Source organism: Aphelocoma coerulescens, chromosome 2 (assembly GCF_041296385.1).
Source record: "Aphelocoma coerulescens isolate FSJ_1873_10779 chromosome 2, UR_Acoe_1.0, whole genome shotgun sequence".
In the NCBI taxonomy this organism is placed as follows: domain Eukaryota; kingdom Metazoa; phylum Chordata; class Aves; order Passeriformes; family Corvidae; genus Aphelocoma; species Aphelocoma coerulescens.
The window spans coordinates 124440262-124461704 of NC_091015.1; the positions used below are offsets into that span (position 1 = coordinate 124440262).

At 40.3% G+C, this 21443-nt stretch overlaps 1 protein-coding gene across 4 annotated transcripts in view; it reads right to left on the bottom strand.

The window, feature by feature from the left end:
• The window catches only part of NOL4 (nucleolar protein 4), a 191629-nt gene that overhangs the window by 99342 nt on the left and 70844 nt on the right, over nt 1-21443 (bottom strand). Inside the window, exon 1 of one of the 4 annotated variants that reach the window (XM_069005954.1) lies at nt 17390-17448. The exons of the other annotated variants lie outside the window; for them this stretch is intronic. The gene's annotated coding sequence lies outside the window, so the exon portion shown is untranslated. Of the gene's footprint in view, nt 1-17389; nt 17449-21443 lie in introns of those variants that run through there. 4 annotated transcript variants of the gene reach the window in all.

The following is a 21443-nucleotide window of genomic DNA, read 5'->3' on the forward strand; positions in this document are numbered from 1 at the left end:
TCACTTGTTCAGCTTTATGCACCAAATGAGACACGCTTCAGGTTTCTATGTCCGCATCTCACAATGATGTTTTAAAATTTTATCACCTAGTTTCCAGGGAACTGAGGCTTTGAATCTATATTTGAAATACCACCTGAATGGGTGAAACACACTGGTATTCCACACACAGCCTCCTGCTGTCATTCCACTGCTGGCATGGGACAGTCTTCACCAAGACTTAGAAAACCTCATTCAATATTCCTCTCTGGAGGATCTGACACTTACTGTGAATTCTGCTCTTCAACTTAAATACCAGTGTCTGTGGCAGGCCAATTCTATCATTGCAGATACAGCATCCCTCAGGCGAGGTCCAACCTTTCTCTTGCAGTGCACCCAGGGATTAGCTTGACTTCCCCTAAATTCTCTCCAGTGCACAGTACAAGCTAATCTTTCCTGTAGGAAGTAGGAGATGGGGTTGCCATGACAACAGAGCACATTCTAGCAGTGGGACCACTGAGATGAGCTGAAAAGACGACAGTGAAACATGCACTCAGCCTTCCTCCGGGGCTACAGGCTTCTTCCTCCAGGATTTAATTCCCCTGCAAGTTTACTGACAGGCTAGGAGGTTGATTAGCTATGTATTTTGCTGTGGGGAGATTACTAGTTAAGAATATGGTTGAGAGATCATAGCATTATTTAATGAAACTGCCATCCCTCCTTACATTAAATTGCTGATTTAAGTGTGGCTGCTTTTAAACCACTACTCTTTCATACACATTAGTCCTACACTTGGTCCACACTAACATCTGACTGTAATACAGTCACAAGCCGAGTCCTGTGCTTCAGCTTCGGTTTTCCAGAGTATGAGGCACGCTTTTATGCTCATACACACACATGCTTATACACACACATGCACACAAAGAGCTCAGTGTAACATCTGTGTTTGGAGCTCAAAGGGTTCTGCCGATGGGGGAGGGGGCACCGAGAAAAGCAAGGCACAGCAGCCACGTGTCTAATACAAACGACACAGCAGCCACAGTAAGCTTTGGGAGCCCTGTTCATCAGGCAAACGAAAATTGAGTAATCTATACTGTAAATATCAGCTATTTTCTGCCCCAGAATAATGTCTGAATCCTACGCTTTAAAGATTTTTTTCTCAATGAGAATAATAGAAAGCTTTTTTAGTTCCTGCCTTTCAATTATTTACACGTTTTTAATTGCTCAATCAAATTTTCATGCAGAGAGTTTTTCTTTGTGTTTTAATTTCTCTTGCAAAACCACACAATGCATTATTGTGGTAAATTCCTGGAGGCTGGAGCATGACTGTGTCTTCTCCTGTTATTTCAGAAACAAGCATGTCTCAGTGAGCTTTTACCTTAAAGACACAGCAACCGAGAATTTTCAGTTTCTAATCATATTTGCAAACCATTCATTTGCCCAGGACAGATTTCTGTCTCCTTTGTGCCTTCACTTTTGAGCATGTAACATGTGCAGCCACACACTCAACACCCCCTCATCAGGCAACGCCAGTCCCCTCAGTACATGTAAAGGCTTAACCCATCCAAGTACAAAAGAGCTGTAGATGAGCCAAATCCACACCATCTGAGTCCACTTCTCCCTCTGGAAATTTTAAAAGAACAGAACCTCCATGAAGGTCTCTGACACAAGAAAGAGAAGGAGCCCAGGGGTTGCATTTAGCCAGAACTCTTGTGGGCAGGGAAGGTGGGGGTGGATGAAACAGTAGGAAGATGTACAACAGCTTTCCCTCTAAAGCAAGTTATACAGGACAGTTGGCCTGTTAGTCCCAACTAACTTAGCCTTGGCAAACCACATAAGGCCAAGAATTTGGCTGGAGTGGGAAGGTGCCGTGTTGGGGAGGAAGCCTGATGACCGGAATGTGTAAGAAAAATTTTGGGAGGTCTGGGAGGATGGGGGCATGTGGAAGCCTGGGCCAGGATCTCCAAATTATCATCAAATCACTGGTTCTATCCTGGTACTACACTAATTGTATTTACAGTGAGAAGCCCTCTGACAAAACCCAACCAAAAAAACCCCTACAATTCCTTTTCCATGGCTAGGCAATATTACACCTCCATAATCTTGAGAAGTATCTCAGTGTTACACAACCCTTTAAAGTTTTACCTTAATTTGGATTTTAGCATGTCGGGAATATACATAAACACAAAACAGTATCCCTCAGAATCTGCTGGCTCTGACTCATCCCACAGCTTGCTATGAAGATGAATTACACCACACAGTATAGCACCTGTATTTATTATCATCTAATTAGTGTTAGGATTTACTTTTTTTTCCACTTTTGCACTCAAGTTCTATCCAACTGGAGAAATGCCAAATCATGTAAGCGACATATGGTTTTGCTTTTGAAATCATCCAGCCAGAATTCCCAAATACTGAAAAATCTTTGCCTAAATAACTTTTGGCTTGAAAGACAATATTTTACACCTTCAATTCCAGTGGGAAACACTGATATTTGTAGGTATGCAAATTGGTTTTGAGGAAAAAGGGCATATAATCAGATGTTGAATGATGTTACAGATTTTTCCTGTCACATGCTGTCTCCACACAATGTGAAAAGAACAGTTAACAGCAAGATTAATGCTGTGAAAATAGCTAAACTACTATTATGGTTAATGAAAGTAAGGTTCTGTTTCTTTTTTGTTTCACAAGCTATGACTGTAGAAATCAGTAAATATTGCCCTAGAATGCAAACACTCATTTCTCAGTGCTCATGTGCAGATCTTCCATTCAGTAATGCTGCATCCTGTTTCTGGAAATCCAGTCTTTCAGCCAGATACAAAACGTAAGCATGTTCCTTTAGTTGTTGGATAGGGAATGGATTCCCCTGCTGGCACCCTAAATGAGTAGCACCCGTTGGGTTCCAAATTATTCCTGACGATATTCTTTTTGTTTCTAGCAAAAACATCTTGTGTTTTATTTCAGATGAATACCCAAATCATTCTCTCAGCAGGAATACACCCTCTTACACACATGTGAAGTAACAAAAGCAATTTAAATGAGTGAAGTTTGGAGATCTCCTGGAACATCCAAGAGCTCACAGGTATTCCTATTTCATCCATATATCCCTGGGTATATCCAGGAAAAAGCAACTGTTTTGGTGAACCCAGGTAGAGCATGCCAGAACAGGGGAAGAGATAAAATGAAAGCTGAGGACATATGTTTAAGCAGTCTACTCTAAGAAACAACATTTAAGTGTAACATACCAGGAGGAAAGCAGCACACTTCTAAGACTTGAGTAGAATAACCAGCTCTAGGTCCTCAACAGAAAATGCCCCCAACTCCTCTCATAGGTCTCTCCTACCTTTTTCAAAGGTAGAATCTACGTTTATCAAGATCGGAGTCCGAGTTTTGCTCTCTGTTTACCCTCTTGCTTGGAAGAGGATGAGAGGTGAATACACAACAGTCCCTTCTCCTCCAACAGGACACCTACAGTTTAAAGACAAGATGTGGGAGCTCAGAAGACACATCCTGTCCTACGTTTCTGCATGAGTTCACAGCTTTGACCTCAAATGAGGAGTCTGAGGATTTCATATTGAAAATAAACACGAAAAAAGACAGGAAAATAAAACTATATATAGGTTCAACATGAAAGGTGGACATGAGAAAGTGAAGGTTTTTGTCTTGATTGCCTGTCTTTTTCTTGACTATGCTGCTTAACTGTGAAATCGTAATTGAATTCTCATTTTTATTATATAATTTCTATACATAGCTGTTCACAGAGTCCTTTGAAACCTGTGGATGAAAGGAAATATCACTCTTTTTTTTAAGAACTATTCATTTGAGATTAAACAGTGCTAAATGCTGAGCCCTGAACAAAAGGTTTAAGCACATGTAAGTCTTGCTGAAATAGAGCAACAGTGCCCAGTACTTTACAGGATCAAACCTGTGATTTGGGGTTTTAAATCCCCTAATTCCCTACCCTTTCCTTTCTCTTTTTAAATATATCTTGGAAACTGAGATCCTGCTTTTGTCAGATGAATTTGTTACACAGAACAGAGTGACCTTCAGTCCTTGTGCAGTGATACATCAAGCAGCAGCCTACACCAGTGCAAGCTGTACCACCACCTTCTGACAGCAAACACTCAAGACTTCATATTCTGAGCACAGAACTAATGGCACAGAGCTGATCACCTGCATACACCTTAATTTGAAAATGAAAAAGACAGTTTTGCTATTTTGCTTCAAGACTGTAACAAAATTGTTCTTAAACACAATCTGGTTTATGGTTTTTTTTTTTTTAATGTGTCAAACAATTAAGCATTTCCCACCTGTGATTTTACCACTGGGTCATTTAAGCAATGAGGACCTCTCACATTTTGTTTCCATCCCTGTAGTTTCTCTCAGTTCACTGACTTTACTCAAGGTTTACAAATAGGAGTAGGTATCAGCAGAATCAGTGTTCATGAATTTTGAATCAAATTATTTTGTAAGTAATGACACTTTGCAGAGGATAGGATTTTTTAATATGCAAAATGATAAAAAGTGCTGTGATTTCATCCTAATAGACAAAGGAATTTATACAGAAAAAACTAAAACAGCCTGTACTTGTAAAATTCTAATACAATTTTATTATTTTAAGCAAATGCTTTGCATTTATGAATATAGTGTAAAAATGTAGAAGTACTCACTGAAGGGATAAAGCTACCCCATTGTGAGACATGGACAACACTGAACAACATTAAACTGAATTATTTCTACACTGAAGTCATGAATGCAAGATGAGGTCAGATGTCTCAGGAAGAGGTTCTTTTCTCTAGACTGCAAGATTAGTTTATCAGATTGGGAGTGGTGGAGAAGCCTAGAAAGATAAAAGTGCTCTTTCAAACATCTGTTGCTTCTACAGCTTCTAAAAACTGAATTTTGTAACTTTTTTAAACAGGCAGTGGGACTGGACTCAGAAATGTCCAGAGATGCCTTCTAAATTCACCTATTCTGTGATTCTGTGAGTTACATTGACCACATTGTGGCAGTTCAGTCTCTAGTGAGTGAGACCAAAAATAAAAGATTACACCATACTTCTGTCTCATGGACATTCTTATTCAAAAAGAGGATATAAGAAAATAACAATTACTTTCAAATACATAATATTTCCAGCAATAAGCCCTTAACACTCTTCTGCAAGAGGAAAAGAACAGATATACTCTCCCAGCCCTGACACGAGCCAACAGCCACAGGCATGATGGAGAAGAGAGGAAGCATGTTTCCCTGACTCACCCTCCTGCCATCCAGCTCCATTTTCACAGAATCCTGGAATCAATTAGTTTGAAAAAGAACTCTGAATCATTGAGTCCAACCTTTGACCAATCAACACCTCGTTAACTAGACCATGGCACTAAGTGTCACATCCAGTTATTTCTTCGGAGACAGAGACACCACCACCTCTCTGCACAGTGCATTCCAATGTTTAAAAACCCATTCCATGAAGAAATTCCTCCTGATGTCCAGGTGTTCCAGTGCTCAAGCTTGCAAACCCTGACCCTTTTCTGAACCACACACACAGGTGTACCCTACACTAGCCACAAGCTCAGCGAATCTTTCACACAGTAACACTTTTGACTCCTAACTGGTTTGAGCTCCTGACACTTCATCAGTCCACAGGACATTGTGTTACTGTGCTCCTGCAGAGAAGCCCTGTTCTTCAGGACAGTTTTGTACCAATGTGACCAGTGAAGGCCTCTGATTTTTTTCATCTGCAGCTCCCTGGATACCAGCTGCAACATTGCAAGATTCACATCTGCTACCTTCCATTTCAATGAAAGATGCTTTGAAGGTCAGATCAATTTTTCTCTACCTAAATATAAGTGCGAGCATTAAATTCTACATTCCCAGTTAGGAAATTCAAGGCACGTGTACTTAAAATATTTAAATTAAATACAATCTGGATACTATCACAAAAAGGTTGCATTCAGCACCATGTAAATTTGGACAAATGCAAATGTTCCGAAATGTAGAACCTATTCACGCTGTGAGATAACAGAGCTCATTTACAAACGTATGTTTTGCAAGCTCAGTGCTCTTGCTGACATACAGTGTTGAAGTATACTCTGAAGTTGTAGCATGAAACTTGTCAGAGTTCAAGGACTGCCTGGATGACATTCTTAGTGATATGATTTATGTTTAGACAGTTCTGTGAGTTCTGACAGTTCAAGGAGTTGGACTTCATGATCCTTATATGTCTCTTTAAACTTGAGATTTTCTATTGTTCTCTGATTCTAATATTTACCTTTAACACTATTAAAGAAGCAAATTGATTTGTGTTTATTATTGTGAATTTTGCTCTACAGGCTCATGTCTGTGCATAAGCTATCCAAATGGGCAAGGTATCATGCAGTTGGTTTCAGACAAAAAAAAAATTAAAACATCCAGGGTATTTACTGTTTTATTCTTTGAGTATTATAATTTCAGTCGGAAAGCAGTATCTCTATGACACACTCTGCAGTCTGACTTTTTCAGCTGATTTTAAAAATCCAGGAAGTCTAAGTTTTTATTGTTGGAGCATTGAAGAAATTCAAATACTACCTTTAGTTAAGAAAGGAAAACTTAATCTAGATTAGCTTTATTGAAGTAACTTCTGCTTCATTAATCATATTTATGACATAATGGGATATTATCAGTATGATAAATGCTTTTTGTACTGCTCATGGTTTCAAATGAAATTAATTTTAGAAGCTACATCAAATTTCCTTCTTATTACTCCAAATCATGTCACTACAGTACTATGGATGACCCCCTGTGCATTTCTGTGTTTGCATGTGTTTAGGTCTGTTTTCAATGTAACAGGAAGTCTGGTTTTCAATTATATAATGCTTGGTCTTTTTAGAAATGTACAGCTTTGTTTCCCATATATATCAATTTAAGTTACTGTTGAGGAGAAAGACACTGACATTAAAGAAGTTGGACACGGATGCAACAACACATAGTGAAATGACTGAAGTTTCTGTAAACAAACAATTGGAAAGACCGAAAATGCCCCTTTCCCAACCGTGCCAGGCAGGAAGCACCATTTAAAGCTCCCTGAACAGCTTTCACAGAATCACAGAATCATAGAATAGTTTGGCTTGGAAGGGATCTTAAAGATCCTCTAATTCCAGCCCCTCTGCCATGGGCAGGGATGCCTTCCACTAGTCCAGATAGCTGAAGTCTAAGTCACCTCCAACCTGGCCTTGAACACTTCCAGGGATGGGGCATCTGCAACATCTCTGGACAACCTGTTCCAGTGCCTCATCACCCTGACAGGAAAGAATTTCATCCTAATATCTAATCTAAAGGTACTCTTTTTCAATTGAAAGCCATTTCCCCTTGTTCTGTCACTATATTAATTATGAATTCAGAGCAAACATTTTAAGTAATTTCTGTCTCAAAGATCACAGTAAATAACAAAGTTCACATAAACCATACTTGCTGATGATGTTTCTCATGGAGCTGCCATTTATGACAGACACACAGAGAAATCAAGATGAGGGAATATGAAAAGCTAGTGGCCCAGAAAAGTGACAAGAGAGCATCTTTTTAAAGATTTATCTTTAAAAATCTAAGGATAAATATTTGGTATAAGACCATAAATATCAAAATCAAAAGTGAAGCAGTTTATGCTCCATTTCTCTGCATATCTATAAAGAGGCAAGAAGGATATGCTATCCAGCTTTGGCTTGACAAAGCATCATACTCAAGGATTACCCAATATGGGAAAAGAATTGAATATTCACATTTTCATTCTGGTTCAGTATACATCAGTATATTTGAAAGGAATTTACTAATGTTACCCCATGGCTGCTGAATGACAACTGAGGAAGAGAATATAGTGAGGCTAAAGAAAATGAAAGCTGTAAAACAGATGCTTCACAAACACCAGGTAAGACCTTTTAAGCACAGCTGATCTGTATCCAAATACCTGCATTGGTTCTTTGCTTTGCTATGAGGTGCACCTCTGGAAGACTTGAATGAGATGATGAAGCTGATGCCATGAAGATTTTTGCCTTTTCTTTTATACCCCTGTTATACCTTTTTACAACTTCTGTATTCCTAGTGCTTTTTGCCTACATTCTTGGACTTGTTTGTCAAGCTAAGAGACTCAACATTTTAGAAGCTTCATAGCTAGAGATCAGTGTGCCCCAGACCCCAAGGTCCTCTCCAGAACACATTCTGTAAACCAAGATAGAACCATCCAGGGGAAGGTTCCTTGGGGAGGGGGGCTCAGTTGAGCCTCTCATTGGGGAATCTTTGATAGATATGCTAATTAGTAAAACCTATAATGTTATACCCAACGTTGGGGAGGGGGAACAGAGACAAACAGAGGGACATAGATAGACTCGGCGGGGTGCATCTCGATGCATATGACTTGGATGTGTACACCTAAGGATCCTTAAATAAACACCAAGGTAAAATCCCTTTTCCCCTTCTCACCGTGTGTGACTCCTGATTTTAAGACCAAGAAAAGGCATCAAAGCAATAGCATGTCAAAAGGAAATGAGGAAGAATGTGAAAACTTTACTTCCTCTTGATTTTTCCACCTAGTTCCAAAGCTCTGTTAAGCTTCATCAGCAGGTATAGAAAGAATAATTCTTTGGCCCGGGTAGGTGCAACAGCTAAACCAGTTTCTAGAGGGGAATTATGTAATGCTCATTTAAATTGTTATCTTACATTCTCACCAGAAGAGAAGGCAGTTGACTGATTCAATACAGCTGGCATTAGACTCAAAGAATGCTATGAAGAAAATATTCCAAGGGCATCTACCCTGAAGTGAACCCCTTACACACTGCAGATAAGAAAGACAAATAAACGAAGTTGAGACATGAGAGAATTACCTGGGCCAAAACCTCAGCTTACTCCATCTGCTAGCTAATGCTCACAGATAGATATCAGTGTTAAGGAATATCTAACAGGCACAGAGAGGGGACAGTGCCATAAAACTGACCTAAGAGTATTCAGTGTAGAAGAGGAATGGGAGGGGGAAAGGGATATCACATCCGTAGGGCATCGTCTAGAACAGAAACACCAACAAGCCTAATGTCCCCTATGGAACACGGAACAGATGAGGGTAACATGGATGACTATTGCTACCAGCCTAGTCTCATCCTTGCAGTGCAGCAGTGAGATGTGGGGGGGGTTATTGTTAGTTCCCACCCACGCATCGCTTCTGAAACTCCCACTAGTAAACACGATTCGGGAAGACTGTTCCCCACCAACGTTCACATTACATAAAGGCTTTGATTACACCAAAATGAGAAGGGCAACATTTTCCCCCTGCATCTCAGACTTACAGATTTTCACTGACAAAGTCCCTTTGATTTTGTTTTTTTTTTAATTTTTTGTTCACATTTCCTGCCACCAAATCACTAAAAGGCCATGGATACACAGAGAATCACTTTCTAGAGCCAGTGCCCTGGGGTACTGGTTCCTCATGAGAAGGCTGGATGTGTGCTTCTGGTTTGCTTTTGTAGAGCTGGTACACTGGTTTGACATTGCCAGTAGGCACATCTTGCAGGGCTGCCTGCAACACCTGCGTCTCCACTGAGCTCTGCCTCCAACTCATGTACGAGTGTGCCACTCTTTGTACAAAGAGGGAGGTGAGGGTGGGCACAAGCAGCTCCAGCTGCAGCATGGAGCAACCCCTGAGGAGCACACCTAAGCACTCGAGTGCCTGTTTGGAGGAGGCAGGCACACACAGTTCAGGTAGTGACTCCTCACAGTTTACTTTTTCTTTTAATGAGCATCATCAAACAGAGACAGGCTTTTGTTTTAGAGAGATTGCTCTTGCCATCTGAGAAAGGTTAAGGGAAAGAAAGTGAGAGTGTCAGCAGAGTACAAGAGGGGAAATAAAGAGAGAAAAAAAAGGCACTAGTGAAGAGCCAAGGACCTGCCTTTTCTTTGTCCTCAAATAGTTTTTCTTTCGGTTGGTTAGTTTGGGGGGTTTTTTGGGTATTTCTGCTTAACATACATACTTGTACATGTGCCTGCATTAGGACTTACACGTTCCCACTTGTATCAGGTCACCATTATGGCAGGCATTGTACCCATACATGTGGGTACCCATAAAACCCCTGGCATAAAAGCTTACTGCTGAATCAAGCAAGACAAGATAGAAAATACATGGATTTAAAGCAGTATTATCACTTCCATTCTCCAGACAAGAAACAAAACCAAAAAAAAAGCAAGAGACTTGACCAGGGCAAAGATTACTAGAAAAGAAATGCAAACCCATTGAATCCCTGAATCTTCATCTCCCCCTCTCATGACCAGAGCAGGACTTGGACACTGGTCAGTTCCATAATGCTATTTTTGCTGTTTAGCTGTTTTTTTTCTATCACAGCAAAAGGATAATTTTTTTTCAGAGGTACATTTGTTTCTCTGTGTAACTACTGGTGCATCTAACAACATAGTCTCCATTAAAAAAAAAAAAAAAGAGCAGCAAATTGTCAACAGTAACAGACTCTAAAAAGCCTCAGGATAGTTGTATTGAGCATTTTAGTACAAAACAATCATCCTTTTCCATAAAGAATTCTGCTTCACTGATGGCAAAAACTGTATTAAGCAATAGGGAGAGGTAAGACAAAGATTTAGGTTACAGGCAGTCTTCATGTCAGTTCATGAGGATAATTAGGACAACGTAGACCAAAAATCAAACAGCAAAAATCCAAAAACAAGCACAAATAATCACAGTGGGTCAAGCAAGGATTCATCTGGCCAAATATCCCAATTTTAAGTAGCTATTGGGCAAAAGACTGTAGGAATAGTAAAATACAATGATCCTTCTCCTACTACATCCTTGCAGCTTCCAGCAATCAACACTTTATCATCTTCTCTGAGGAAGGTTTTTTAAAAATATACTGAATAGCCATCAGTTGATTCAGGACTATGCTCGCTTCGGGTTTTTTTTGCTTCTGCAACATTCTGTGACACTAATACCACAACTTAGTGATTGTCTGCGTGCAAAAACATCTTATGATTTTTATGATCTCACTGCCTGATCATTTTATTGTGACCCAATTTTTACAGTATGAGAAAGACTATAGAATAATACCATGTTTGACACTACACACCACTTACAATTGTACAAACCTCTGTCATACCACTCCCTCAGGCATATTTTTCTCCAAACTGAAATGTCCAGGAGTTTATTTAATGACTCTAAATTTCACACCTCTTTCTATTATAGACCTTTCTTCATCGTGTCTTCTCTAGGCCTAGAGCGTTTCGTGATAGTATTTGTTTTGTAACATCCATTTTCAAGGTGTGATAATGCAATTAAGTTTGAGGAAGCACACAGAACATAACATGATAATGAATTCATATTCTGTATGCAAATTTTTTGCAGTGTTTAAACAGAGTTTTAAGAAGCAGGAAAGATTTTTAGCTAACGTTTCTCCCTAAGTGTACAAATATGAGATCAATTTATGTATAAAAGATTTACAAGCTGCAGACTGGGAAGTCCAAATCTGCTACTCTTCCATTTAAACCTATCAAACTTCTGCAGAAGAACATACAAGCTGTTCTTAAAGCTCACATTAGTGGCTCTGATGAACTGGACTCATGCTACAGACTTTCAGGATGCACAGATATGTATTTCCAGCTAAGAAATCCTATACAGGAATACTGCAAAATGCTTTAAACTCTTCCCTCTCCTGTTTAGCACACACATCTAAGAAGTATCAGAGAACACACCACAGATGACCTCAGCTTTGGTATGGTAAATAAGAATAACATAAGTCCTAAAGAAAGCTTAGTCCCAAACAGCATGAAGTGTATACAGCTGAAGTTACATGCACAAACAGGTAGGAAGGCAAGACTGTTCCGTCAGTAAATGATAATATAGCAAAAAGAGGATGCATCCTAGCTGTGTCTTCATATTATAGAGTCTACAGTTAAGGCTTTAAAATTTCATTTTTAAAATGAAAAGATATTGGCAGTCATGCATTGGTTACTATTCCAGAAGATCCCCAGGAGATGGTATTTATTTAGGTAGAAAACTATTTCTGAGGATAGCCTCCTGGGAGATTCCGTACATCTCTTCCTGAGCTTCCCGAGGGGACAGCAGTCAGACAACCTCACTTCAGCATCCTGCAGTACAACACAAACAACATAATGCAGGACATTCACTCAGGACAAGCAGACAGCCACTGTCAGTGTCTCATTAGGCTGTCACGGCAAGTAAAGGCTTCACACAGGGACATTAGTATTCCAGTCACTGAATCTACGGTATATAGAAAAGTCAGATTTTCCCTGCACATATTTATATGTATATTACTCTATACCAGAGGGAAACCCTTTCCAAGGCTTTCTTTTGCCCAGCTTGCAGCACACAAACCCAGGTCCTGTCTCTAAGCCACAGGCCTGAGGCTATTTAATTTATAGACGTTTTTAGCCTTAAGTGAAATACACAGTATGTCAATTCAGTCAATAAAACCAGCACCATAGATGGCTTTTTCCGGCATAGTATCCATGTCCAGTTCACTGTATCTCTGGCATTTAATAAATGCATTTAATATGAACACAGCATCTAATTTAAGTTGCCAAAGTTTCTGATTTCACAGATGAAGTGAAAAGAACTTCAGAAACCTGAATTACTGCTCCATAAGTTTCACTTTCACGATATCAAGTGCCCCAAATTAGAAGCCAGAGATTCTCAAAATCATTAGAGAAATCATAAACATACGCATACATATAAATAAATCCCCAAATCTGCATTGTTTAGCAAAATGGATTTTTGCATTTCATTTAAGTGTTTCATTGGTTCTTGCTTGAATGAGCTTTTCTGCTTACAGCTCTCCTAAATCAACCACATTTTCTGGAGAACTGAAATTAAAACATGGAAAACAAACAAACAAACAAACAAAAACCTAAAAACAAACAAACAAAACAAAAGCTTTTCTTGATAATTTAGTCAAACTTGTTGGCAACAAACAGGAGGAGCTGGAAGCCATTGTGCAGCAGGAACAACTGGAGCTTAATGAGGGTGAGGATACAACTGAGTGTTTGTGGGTAAGAATAAGGGGCAAGGCCAGTAAGGCCGATATGATGGTGGGATTCTGTTATAGACCACCCAAACAGGATGAAGAAATATTCTAAAGGTGTATGGGAGAACTCTCACTACCACTATCTTGTTATCTCTTGAAGGCTCCTGGGGGCCTTCAACTTACCCGATGTCTGATGGAAATAACAACACAGCAGAGATGAGACAGTCTATGAGGTTCCCACAAAGTGTAGAAGAAAACTCTCTGACAGAGCCAGTGAGTGAGCCAGCTAGAGAAAATGCTGAGCTGGACCTCTTGTTTGTGAACAGAGAAGGACTGGTGGGTGCTGGGATGGATGGAGGCCGTTTTGGGCACAACAATCCTGAAATTACAGTTTTAGTTCTTGGAAAGGTAAGGAGAGGTGCCAGCAGAACGAACACCTTGAATTCCAGAGGGCAGACTTTGGCCTGCTCAGGAGACTGGTTAACATCATCCCTTGGGATGCAGTCCTGAAGGGTAAAGGAGTCTGGGAAGGCTGAACAGTCTTCAAGAGAGAAATCTTAAAGGCACAGGAGCAGGCCATCCTCATACGTCACAAAATGAGCTGGTGGAGAAGAAGACCTGCCTGACTGAACAGAGATATTTGGCTGGAACTCAGGGGAAAAAAGGAGAGTTTATGACCTTTGGAAGAAGGGGCAAGCAACTCAGGAGGACTACAAGTATGTCATGAGGCAAGGAAGGAGAAAATTAGAAGGGCCAAAGCCCAACTAGACTATAATCTGGCTACTGCCATAAAAGACAGTTAAAATTATTCTATAAATGCATCAGCAACAAAAGAAGGGCTAAGGACAATTTCCATCCTTTACTGCATGCAGGGGGAAATACAGTGACAAAGAATCAGGAAAGGTTGTGGTACTTAATGCCTTCTTTGCCTCAGTCCAATAGTAAATTCTCAGAGTACCCAGCCCCTGAGCCCAAAGACAGGGATGGAGAGTAGAGTAAGCCTACATAATCCAAGGGGAAATAGTCAGCTACCTGCTACACCACTTAGACACACACATGGAGCCAGATAAAATCCATCCAAAGGTACTGACAGAGCCAGCAGAACTGTTCAGCAAGCTGCTTTCCATCATTTCCCAGCAGTCCTGGCTAATCAGGGAGGTCCCAGGTGACTGGAGGTTGGCCAATATGATACCCATCTAAAAGAAGGGCCAGAAAGAGGATCTGGGGAACTACCAACCTGTCAGTCTGACCTCAGAGTCAGGGAAGGTCATGGAGCAGATAATCTTGGGTGCCATGACACAGAACATACAGACCAAGGGATCAGGCCTAGTCAGCATGGATTAGGGAAAGGCAGCTGCTGTTTGACTGACAAAATCTTCTATCATAATGTGACCTGCTTACTGGATGAGGAAAAGGTTGTGGATGTTGTTTACCTGGGCTTCAGTAAACCTTTCAACACTGGCTCCCACAGCATTCTTGCAGAAAATCTGTCTGTTCATGGCTTGGCTGGGTGCAGAGCTCACAGGGTAAAAAACAGGCTGCATGGCCAGAGAGTCCAGAGAGTGGTGGTAAGGGAGATACATCCATGGGGCAACCAGTCTCCAGTGATGTTCCCAAGGGCTCGGTACTGGGGCCAGTCCTGTTTAATATCTTTACTGATGACCTGGACAAGGGGATCAAATGACCTGTCAATATGTTCACAGATTACACCAAGTTGGGTGGAAGTGTTGATCTGCTGGAGGGCAGGAAGGCTCTGCAGAGGGATCTGGACAGGCTGGATCAGTGGGCTGAGGCCAGTGATATGAGGTTCAACAAGGCCACGTGCCAGGTCCTGCACCGGGGTCACAACAACCCCAGGCAGCACCACAGGCTGGGGAAGAGTGGCTGGAAAGTGGCTCAGTGGAAAAGGACCTGAGGGTGTTGGTCAACAGCCACTGGACATGAGCAGGTGTGTACCCAGGTGGCCAAGAAGGCCAATGGCATCCTGGCCTGTAGCATGTCCAGCAGGACAAGGAGAGTGATCATGCCTCTGTACTCGACACTGGTGGGGCCACACCTCAAATCCTGTGTTCAGTTTTGGGCCTCTCACTCCCAGAAAGACATTGAGCCTGTCCAGAGAAGGGCAACAGAGTTGGTGAAAGGTCTGGAGCACAAATCCTATGAAGAGCAGCTGAGTGAGCTCAGTTGTGAGTGAGAGCAGTTGTTCATCCTGGAGAAAAGGACTCTACAACCACCTGAAAGGAGGCTGTAGCCAGGTGGGGGTCAGTCTTTTCTTCCAGATAACAAGTGACAGGACAAGATGAAATGGCCTCAGGTTGTGTCAGAGGATTTATAGATTGGTTACAAGGAACAATTTCTTCACAGAAAGGGTTGTCAAGCATTGGAACAGGCTGCCCAGGGAAATGGTTGAGCCACCAGCCATGGAGGCATTTAAAAGAAATGTAGATGTGGCACTCAGGGACATGATTTAGTGGCGGACTTGGCAGTGCTGGGTTAGTGTTGGACTCAATGATCTTTTCCACCAAGTTCTATGATTCTATATCTGCCAGCTTGAGAAAGGGTTGGGTTTCTTGCAGTCTTGCAGTATTCTTCTCATTTACTTCTAATGCCTTTGTTCCTGGCAGAGGTTCCAGCCTGAGATAGTAGTAAGCACACTGAGTGCTAATGAACTGCCATTTGATTCCTCATCCTCTTCTTGCAGAGAAGGGAAGCCGGAGGATGGAAATTTGCCCCATTCTACCCAGGGGAAAAGGGATAATAAGGTGCATTTTCCTAGTCCAAATATTCTTTTTTTCCCCCCAAACTCACTACTTGAAAAAAACAAAAATGAAACTATGAAGGTGTTCACAATACTGCTGACATAGACACAGGGAATAAAGCTTTGAAGAGATGAATCACCAGCTCTGCCGAAAGAATAACTAGGAATTCAAACATCTGGAGAAAATGCCATGCTGGCTCCACCCTTTCTGCCATATAATTCCATTTAGACACTATATTTTAGAGCTAAGAAGAAAAATGTTCCCATTAGTTTTGCCACATTGAGACTCTGTAAGTAATGCCCCATTAGCCTCACATAGCTTACATCTGCTTTTACTTAAATATGAAAACCATAATAGCCCATGCTCATGATGTATCTTGTCTCTTTTTTGTCCCTCACACTAATCACTTTTAAGCATTCATTCCTCTTGAATATGGGATGCTCAGGAGGAAAGCCAGATGGTCACAGTATTTTGCCTGTTGCCCAGCACTTTAGGAACAACTTAGGGTTGTATAGAAGCTACAGTCATCACAAAGTCAGCATGTGGACCTAGCACCAGAACAATTTCTGGGGACTATTAAGAGAGAGATGATGATGATGATGATGATAACACTAATAACACTAGCAACAGTAACAATTATAATTATCTGTAGATTTTTTTCAACCAGGTCTCTCAACACTAGATGAAAACAGATAAAATAAGTTCTCATTCAGGAGCTATGAGGTGATGAATGGACACTAATGAACAGGATAGACAAATGGGTGGAGAAGGCACCCTTTGTCCTCACTCTTCCAAGCTACTCTGGCTATATCTGTTTTGCTCTAACCAGCTTCACTGAAAAGACTTCTTTGGAGCCCTGACAGCAACTTCACACTACCTTCCCCTCAAACCCCAGAAAGGCCAGAGCAGCTCTGCCACCTGCTCTCTCAGGGGAATCCCTGTTGGGATGCTGGTTCCAGACTCGTGCAGAGAGACACTTCCCAGCACTCTCTTGAATGAATCTGCTCTTTTGCCTTTCACACAAAGGACTTGACTTATTCTCCAACTGTCCAATGAAGAAAACAAGGATATTCTTAAAAGAACTAATTTCACTGGTCTTTCCTAAGGAAAGTGTTGACCTCTTCATGTGGCATTTCCTCTTTAAACTGAGGATGGAGAGAAATTAAATATTTCCACAAAGGGCAGTAAGTGAGAACTATCTTGGGCATGACTTACGTACACAGTGGACATTTATACACAGGTTTATGGAAACCCTTAGTTAATCTTTTACACTGAGTTTTTCTGCTATCACACTAACAATTTCCTCTCCTATTAAAGAGGTGTACTCACACCAAGCACTCTGACCAGTAAGAGGCAGGTGTGGATACCTTCATAAATATTAAGGTTGACAGATGTGGCCATCAGATTTTTTCCCATTATAATAAATAGTCTGAAAAAAGAGACAGACTTTGTAGATTTTCCTTTTCTTTAGCCATAAGCTACTGATTTCACACACAGAACTAACTGAAGTCACTACACTGTCTCAGCCCTCATCCTTCAGTGAGTGAGGAAAACTATGCACAAGGTAAGAGCTAGCACTAGGCTAAGGACTGGGGGAGTACAGCAGTCACAATACAGTCAGAACACAAACAATATTTCACTACAAGACCCAATACTCACACAATGTACAACAAATATTTCCACTAAGATGTATCCCAGTCCAACAAAGCTCCTAATACAGTTTAGCACATCTCAATAAAGTTTTACAGATGTTCTGAATCAAGCCTTGTTTGTATCCTTTGCAGCTGCTTTCAATGACACTGCCTGTGATACCACCTTCTTTCAAAAAAAAGGAAAAAAACCAAAATATCTCCACTTGGCAGACACCAAACCGAAAGCACCATCAGATGAGATCTGAGGACTCACAGGCTACTGCTCCATGACTTGTTAGGCCATGACAAAAAGGATGCAAAAACATTTTGCTGAGTACGAACAGTCATGTTCAACTCTAACCATTAACTAGGTCTCAAAGGGATCCTCTCATGCTGCAGCTTGAATCCCTACAAACTCTAGGTAAGGAGCTCATGAATCACAGGAAACTGCACTTTACACACTTCATTTGGTTTTGGTTTTTGTGTTTGTTTCAACCGAGAAGATGCATTTGTCACCTGATGGGGAACTCACCAGAAAAAAGTCATTAATGTTACTTGTTATCCCTTTTGTCCCAGTGAGTACATTCCTGTTCTTGTGATGAATAACTAGGCCTAAAGGAAATGCAGTAATCTAATTCCCACTTGCTGTTAGAAATTTACAAGGTATCATACTAAGGTAATTTAAAAGAAGGTTTGAAGATTGTTTTATTTTCTGAGAAATAAAATTGATCCTCAAAGGCATATAGAATTCAATAATGCCATAAGAAGCTATTAATTGTACAACAATTTCATTAAAACACTGTTTGCTTCAAGGTTAACCACTAAGAAATATATTCTACCCAGTGAATTACATTTTAATATACTTACTTATGTGAATATAGTTGGCAATCTTTTAAGGCACTTTTCGGTTGTGAGTTTTACATTGCAGCTCTTCCCTACTTCAGTTAAATATGACTTAATTAAAAAGAACTCTAAGGAGTTAAAAATTCAGATCATTTAAATTACACACCTCACAAAGTAGACATAGTTTAGTAAGAAGAATTTTCTTTTGGGTGAAATATTTTTAATACTTACAGAAATAATTGATGTTGGTGGAATTTTGATATCAGTAGACCTCTAGTGGCTATTACAGTAATTGATGGTTACATTATGTTTTTAAAAAACAAATATGCTCTTCAGAAAACAAAACAGGAAAAATCCACAGAAGCAACACTGCAGCGAAATGTTATTAGAGTTATTAACCCACAGTAAATGCCTGCATAATTTCACAACTCTTACCCAGTGAGTAGACAGAGATCTGGTTCTCATTGGTTTTAATGAAATTACACAGCTAAATACCTTTGCAAATTCAGTCATCAAAACCCAAATCTGAATCAGCAGTGGATGTTTTAAAATTTTCTGAGATTAATCCATAAATATTTGCCAAACATTCTGAGGGACCATTTTACAGATCAAGTCTTTAAAGGGACAGGAAAGCACTTCATGGCTCCCCAGCCAGAGCATGAGTCCTCACTCTGCCCACACACCCTGCTTGGAAAGACCTCAGGCCTGCAAGTCAGAACGGGTCTGCAGAGGGCTTGGGACAATCCCCAGTCTGGACCAGGAGCTGTGGGACAGGAGGACATTGTCACATGGTGTAGCTATGACTCCAAGCTGGTCATACATAGAGCCAGACACTGTCAGTATTTAGTAAAATATCCTTTCAAATGATTTTTCATTCATTTTGGCTAAACTATCACCTTTCAGTGCCTATCAGCAAGTGTAAAATAGGTAGGAACCCCTGCAGTGATTTGGTAAAGGAACCAGTAAAGGGCAAGCCTCAATGACCTCTGAAAAATCAGTCTACATTAGCTTAATGCAATGTCAAAGACACGGATTTGATGTCTGAATAAGGGGCACTCAGCTCGAAAGTTGAAGCTTTTGCTCATTTAATTTGCTTATTTAAAGTTTTTGTCATGACATTACATTCCCCTACATTATCTGAAATGCAGTTCAGGAACTCGGGTATACATTTATAGTTTTTTTCTTTCCCACGCTCCTCAATATGAAAGACTCAGATTTTCCACAAAATGCAGAAAGCAAAGAGGACAATCTATATGAATATATCTGAATATTAGCCATCTTATCCTTCCTGCCCATGTGACTAGTTAAAAGGCTTTTCTTATATTTAGGCCTAACAAACACTTAATGGCTTTTGCAGATGGTATTAACTATCTTTTTCTCTCAGGGAATCAAGGGGGTTTATCTCTTAAGAAGAAACACTTAGACTCATACAGTATTAGTAAGAAAGCAGCATGAAAATCAAATTCTCATTGCCTGAGGGCCTCCCACTTGCCCATTTAAGAGACTCCACTTTAGTTAGTTTTCTCATACTATTTTTTTCAGATATATCTTATATTCAGAGTAACTGTTTCCCTCACATAGCAGTACACCTTCATACTAAATCCAAAAAACTCTAAGTCAGAACTGTTCAACAGATTTCTGTGTGGCCTCCTTCATATGCTGGTGAAAAAATAGTAAATCATATGTACAATCTGAAAAGTCAATTCTTATTTAAAATACAATCCTGTCTACCTGTGCATGAAATCTACTGCCTTCTGATGGACCTTTGTGTCCAGATGACTTTTGAAACTTAAAATGGTCACAAAAACGTGATTCTGCACCACCTGGGTAGGTTTAGAACCTAACAGTATCAATAAAATATCTTCTATTCATAATCTTGAACATACTTGTGTACACTAAGACAGAAAATGCAACACAATCGAAAAGTGAACCTTTAACATGCCACAGGGTTTTTTAAAAGAATTTAAAGCCTGCTTAATCAAAGGCAGATTATTTGAATGAAAGAAACAAACACTGTGGAAATGAGCCCAAAGAGATATGAATACACACAGGGAAGTGCAGTGATGTAAAATATGTGTGCCAGTGCAAAAATCTCTCCCCTCAAGGAACATCTTCCAGCACACATTCATCAAAGCTATTCTTGACTGATTCTCATAGGCTGGGCAGTTCAAAAAGAATGAGTTTAAAACATTTGCGGCTAAGCATTCATATTTTCAAAAAGGTCAGCAGACAATCTCTTGGCAGTCTATGTCCAATAGCTGTCTTTTCAGATAGGATGATGGCTTTTCATTAGCAAATCAACTCTTTGCCTAAGGATGTTGCCACACTTGTTAATGATAATTTTAGCTGAGCAACCTGTGCACTGTTTATTATTCTTTAATCTCTATTAAAACAGTATGTTCCTATTAAAACAGTATGTTCCTTTCTCCTCCAAACCCAGGATGTATATTGTGCATAAATGAGAGGTGCTTACAGCTCAGAGGATTCTTGACACATCCTGCCAAGACAAATATGCAGTCAATCATTCAATCAGCTAAAATTCCTATTCCTTACCCTGCTCCTCCAAAGATTTCTCAGAGCCAGAAGCTGGAGAGAGCCAGCCTTCCTGGACAACCTTCAGCTCTTCCTGTATGTTCCTGGTTACAGTCTCTTTGGAAACAGAGCACTGAGAATCCACACAACAGGGAACAGCTTCATTTGACTGTGCAACTAAGCACACAGGTGCCTCTAACTCAGTGTGAAGTCAATAGAAGTGGCAAACTCAATGGAAAGGGATAAAGTTTGAGCCCACTGCCATATGTGTCTGAATTAGTCCTGAAATGGAACAAGGGTCAGAGAGTCAGCAGCTCCCATTTGAGAGATAATAATGAAAGGCTGTGTGTTTAAGCCATTTTTTGCACTCAGCTGATCCTGAGGGGACTCCAGCCCAAGGCAGACCCTGCAGCAAACTGAAAATTTGGAATCAGAGTAACTGATGAAACTATCCACTATTGTTTCTTCTGCTAAACTCCTCTCCATGTCGCAGGGTTCGTCAGTACTTTTCAACTCATCTAAAATTCATTTTGGCTAAAGGTGTGGATGTGCAATCCATAAGGCCCCAACACTAGCTAATAAAGACCTAGAACCTGGGCTCAAGCTTAAACGTCACTTTTTGTAAACACGGACTTTAAAAGGGTTAATTGATGACCATATTTATAGCAAAGAACAAAGGAACTCACTGGCTTTTTTTTGTATTTGCC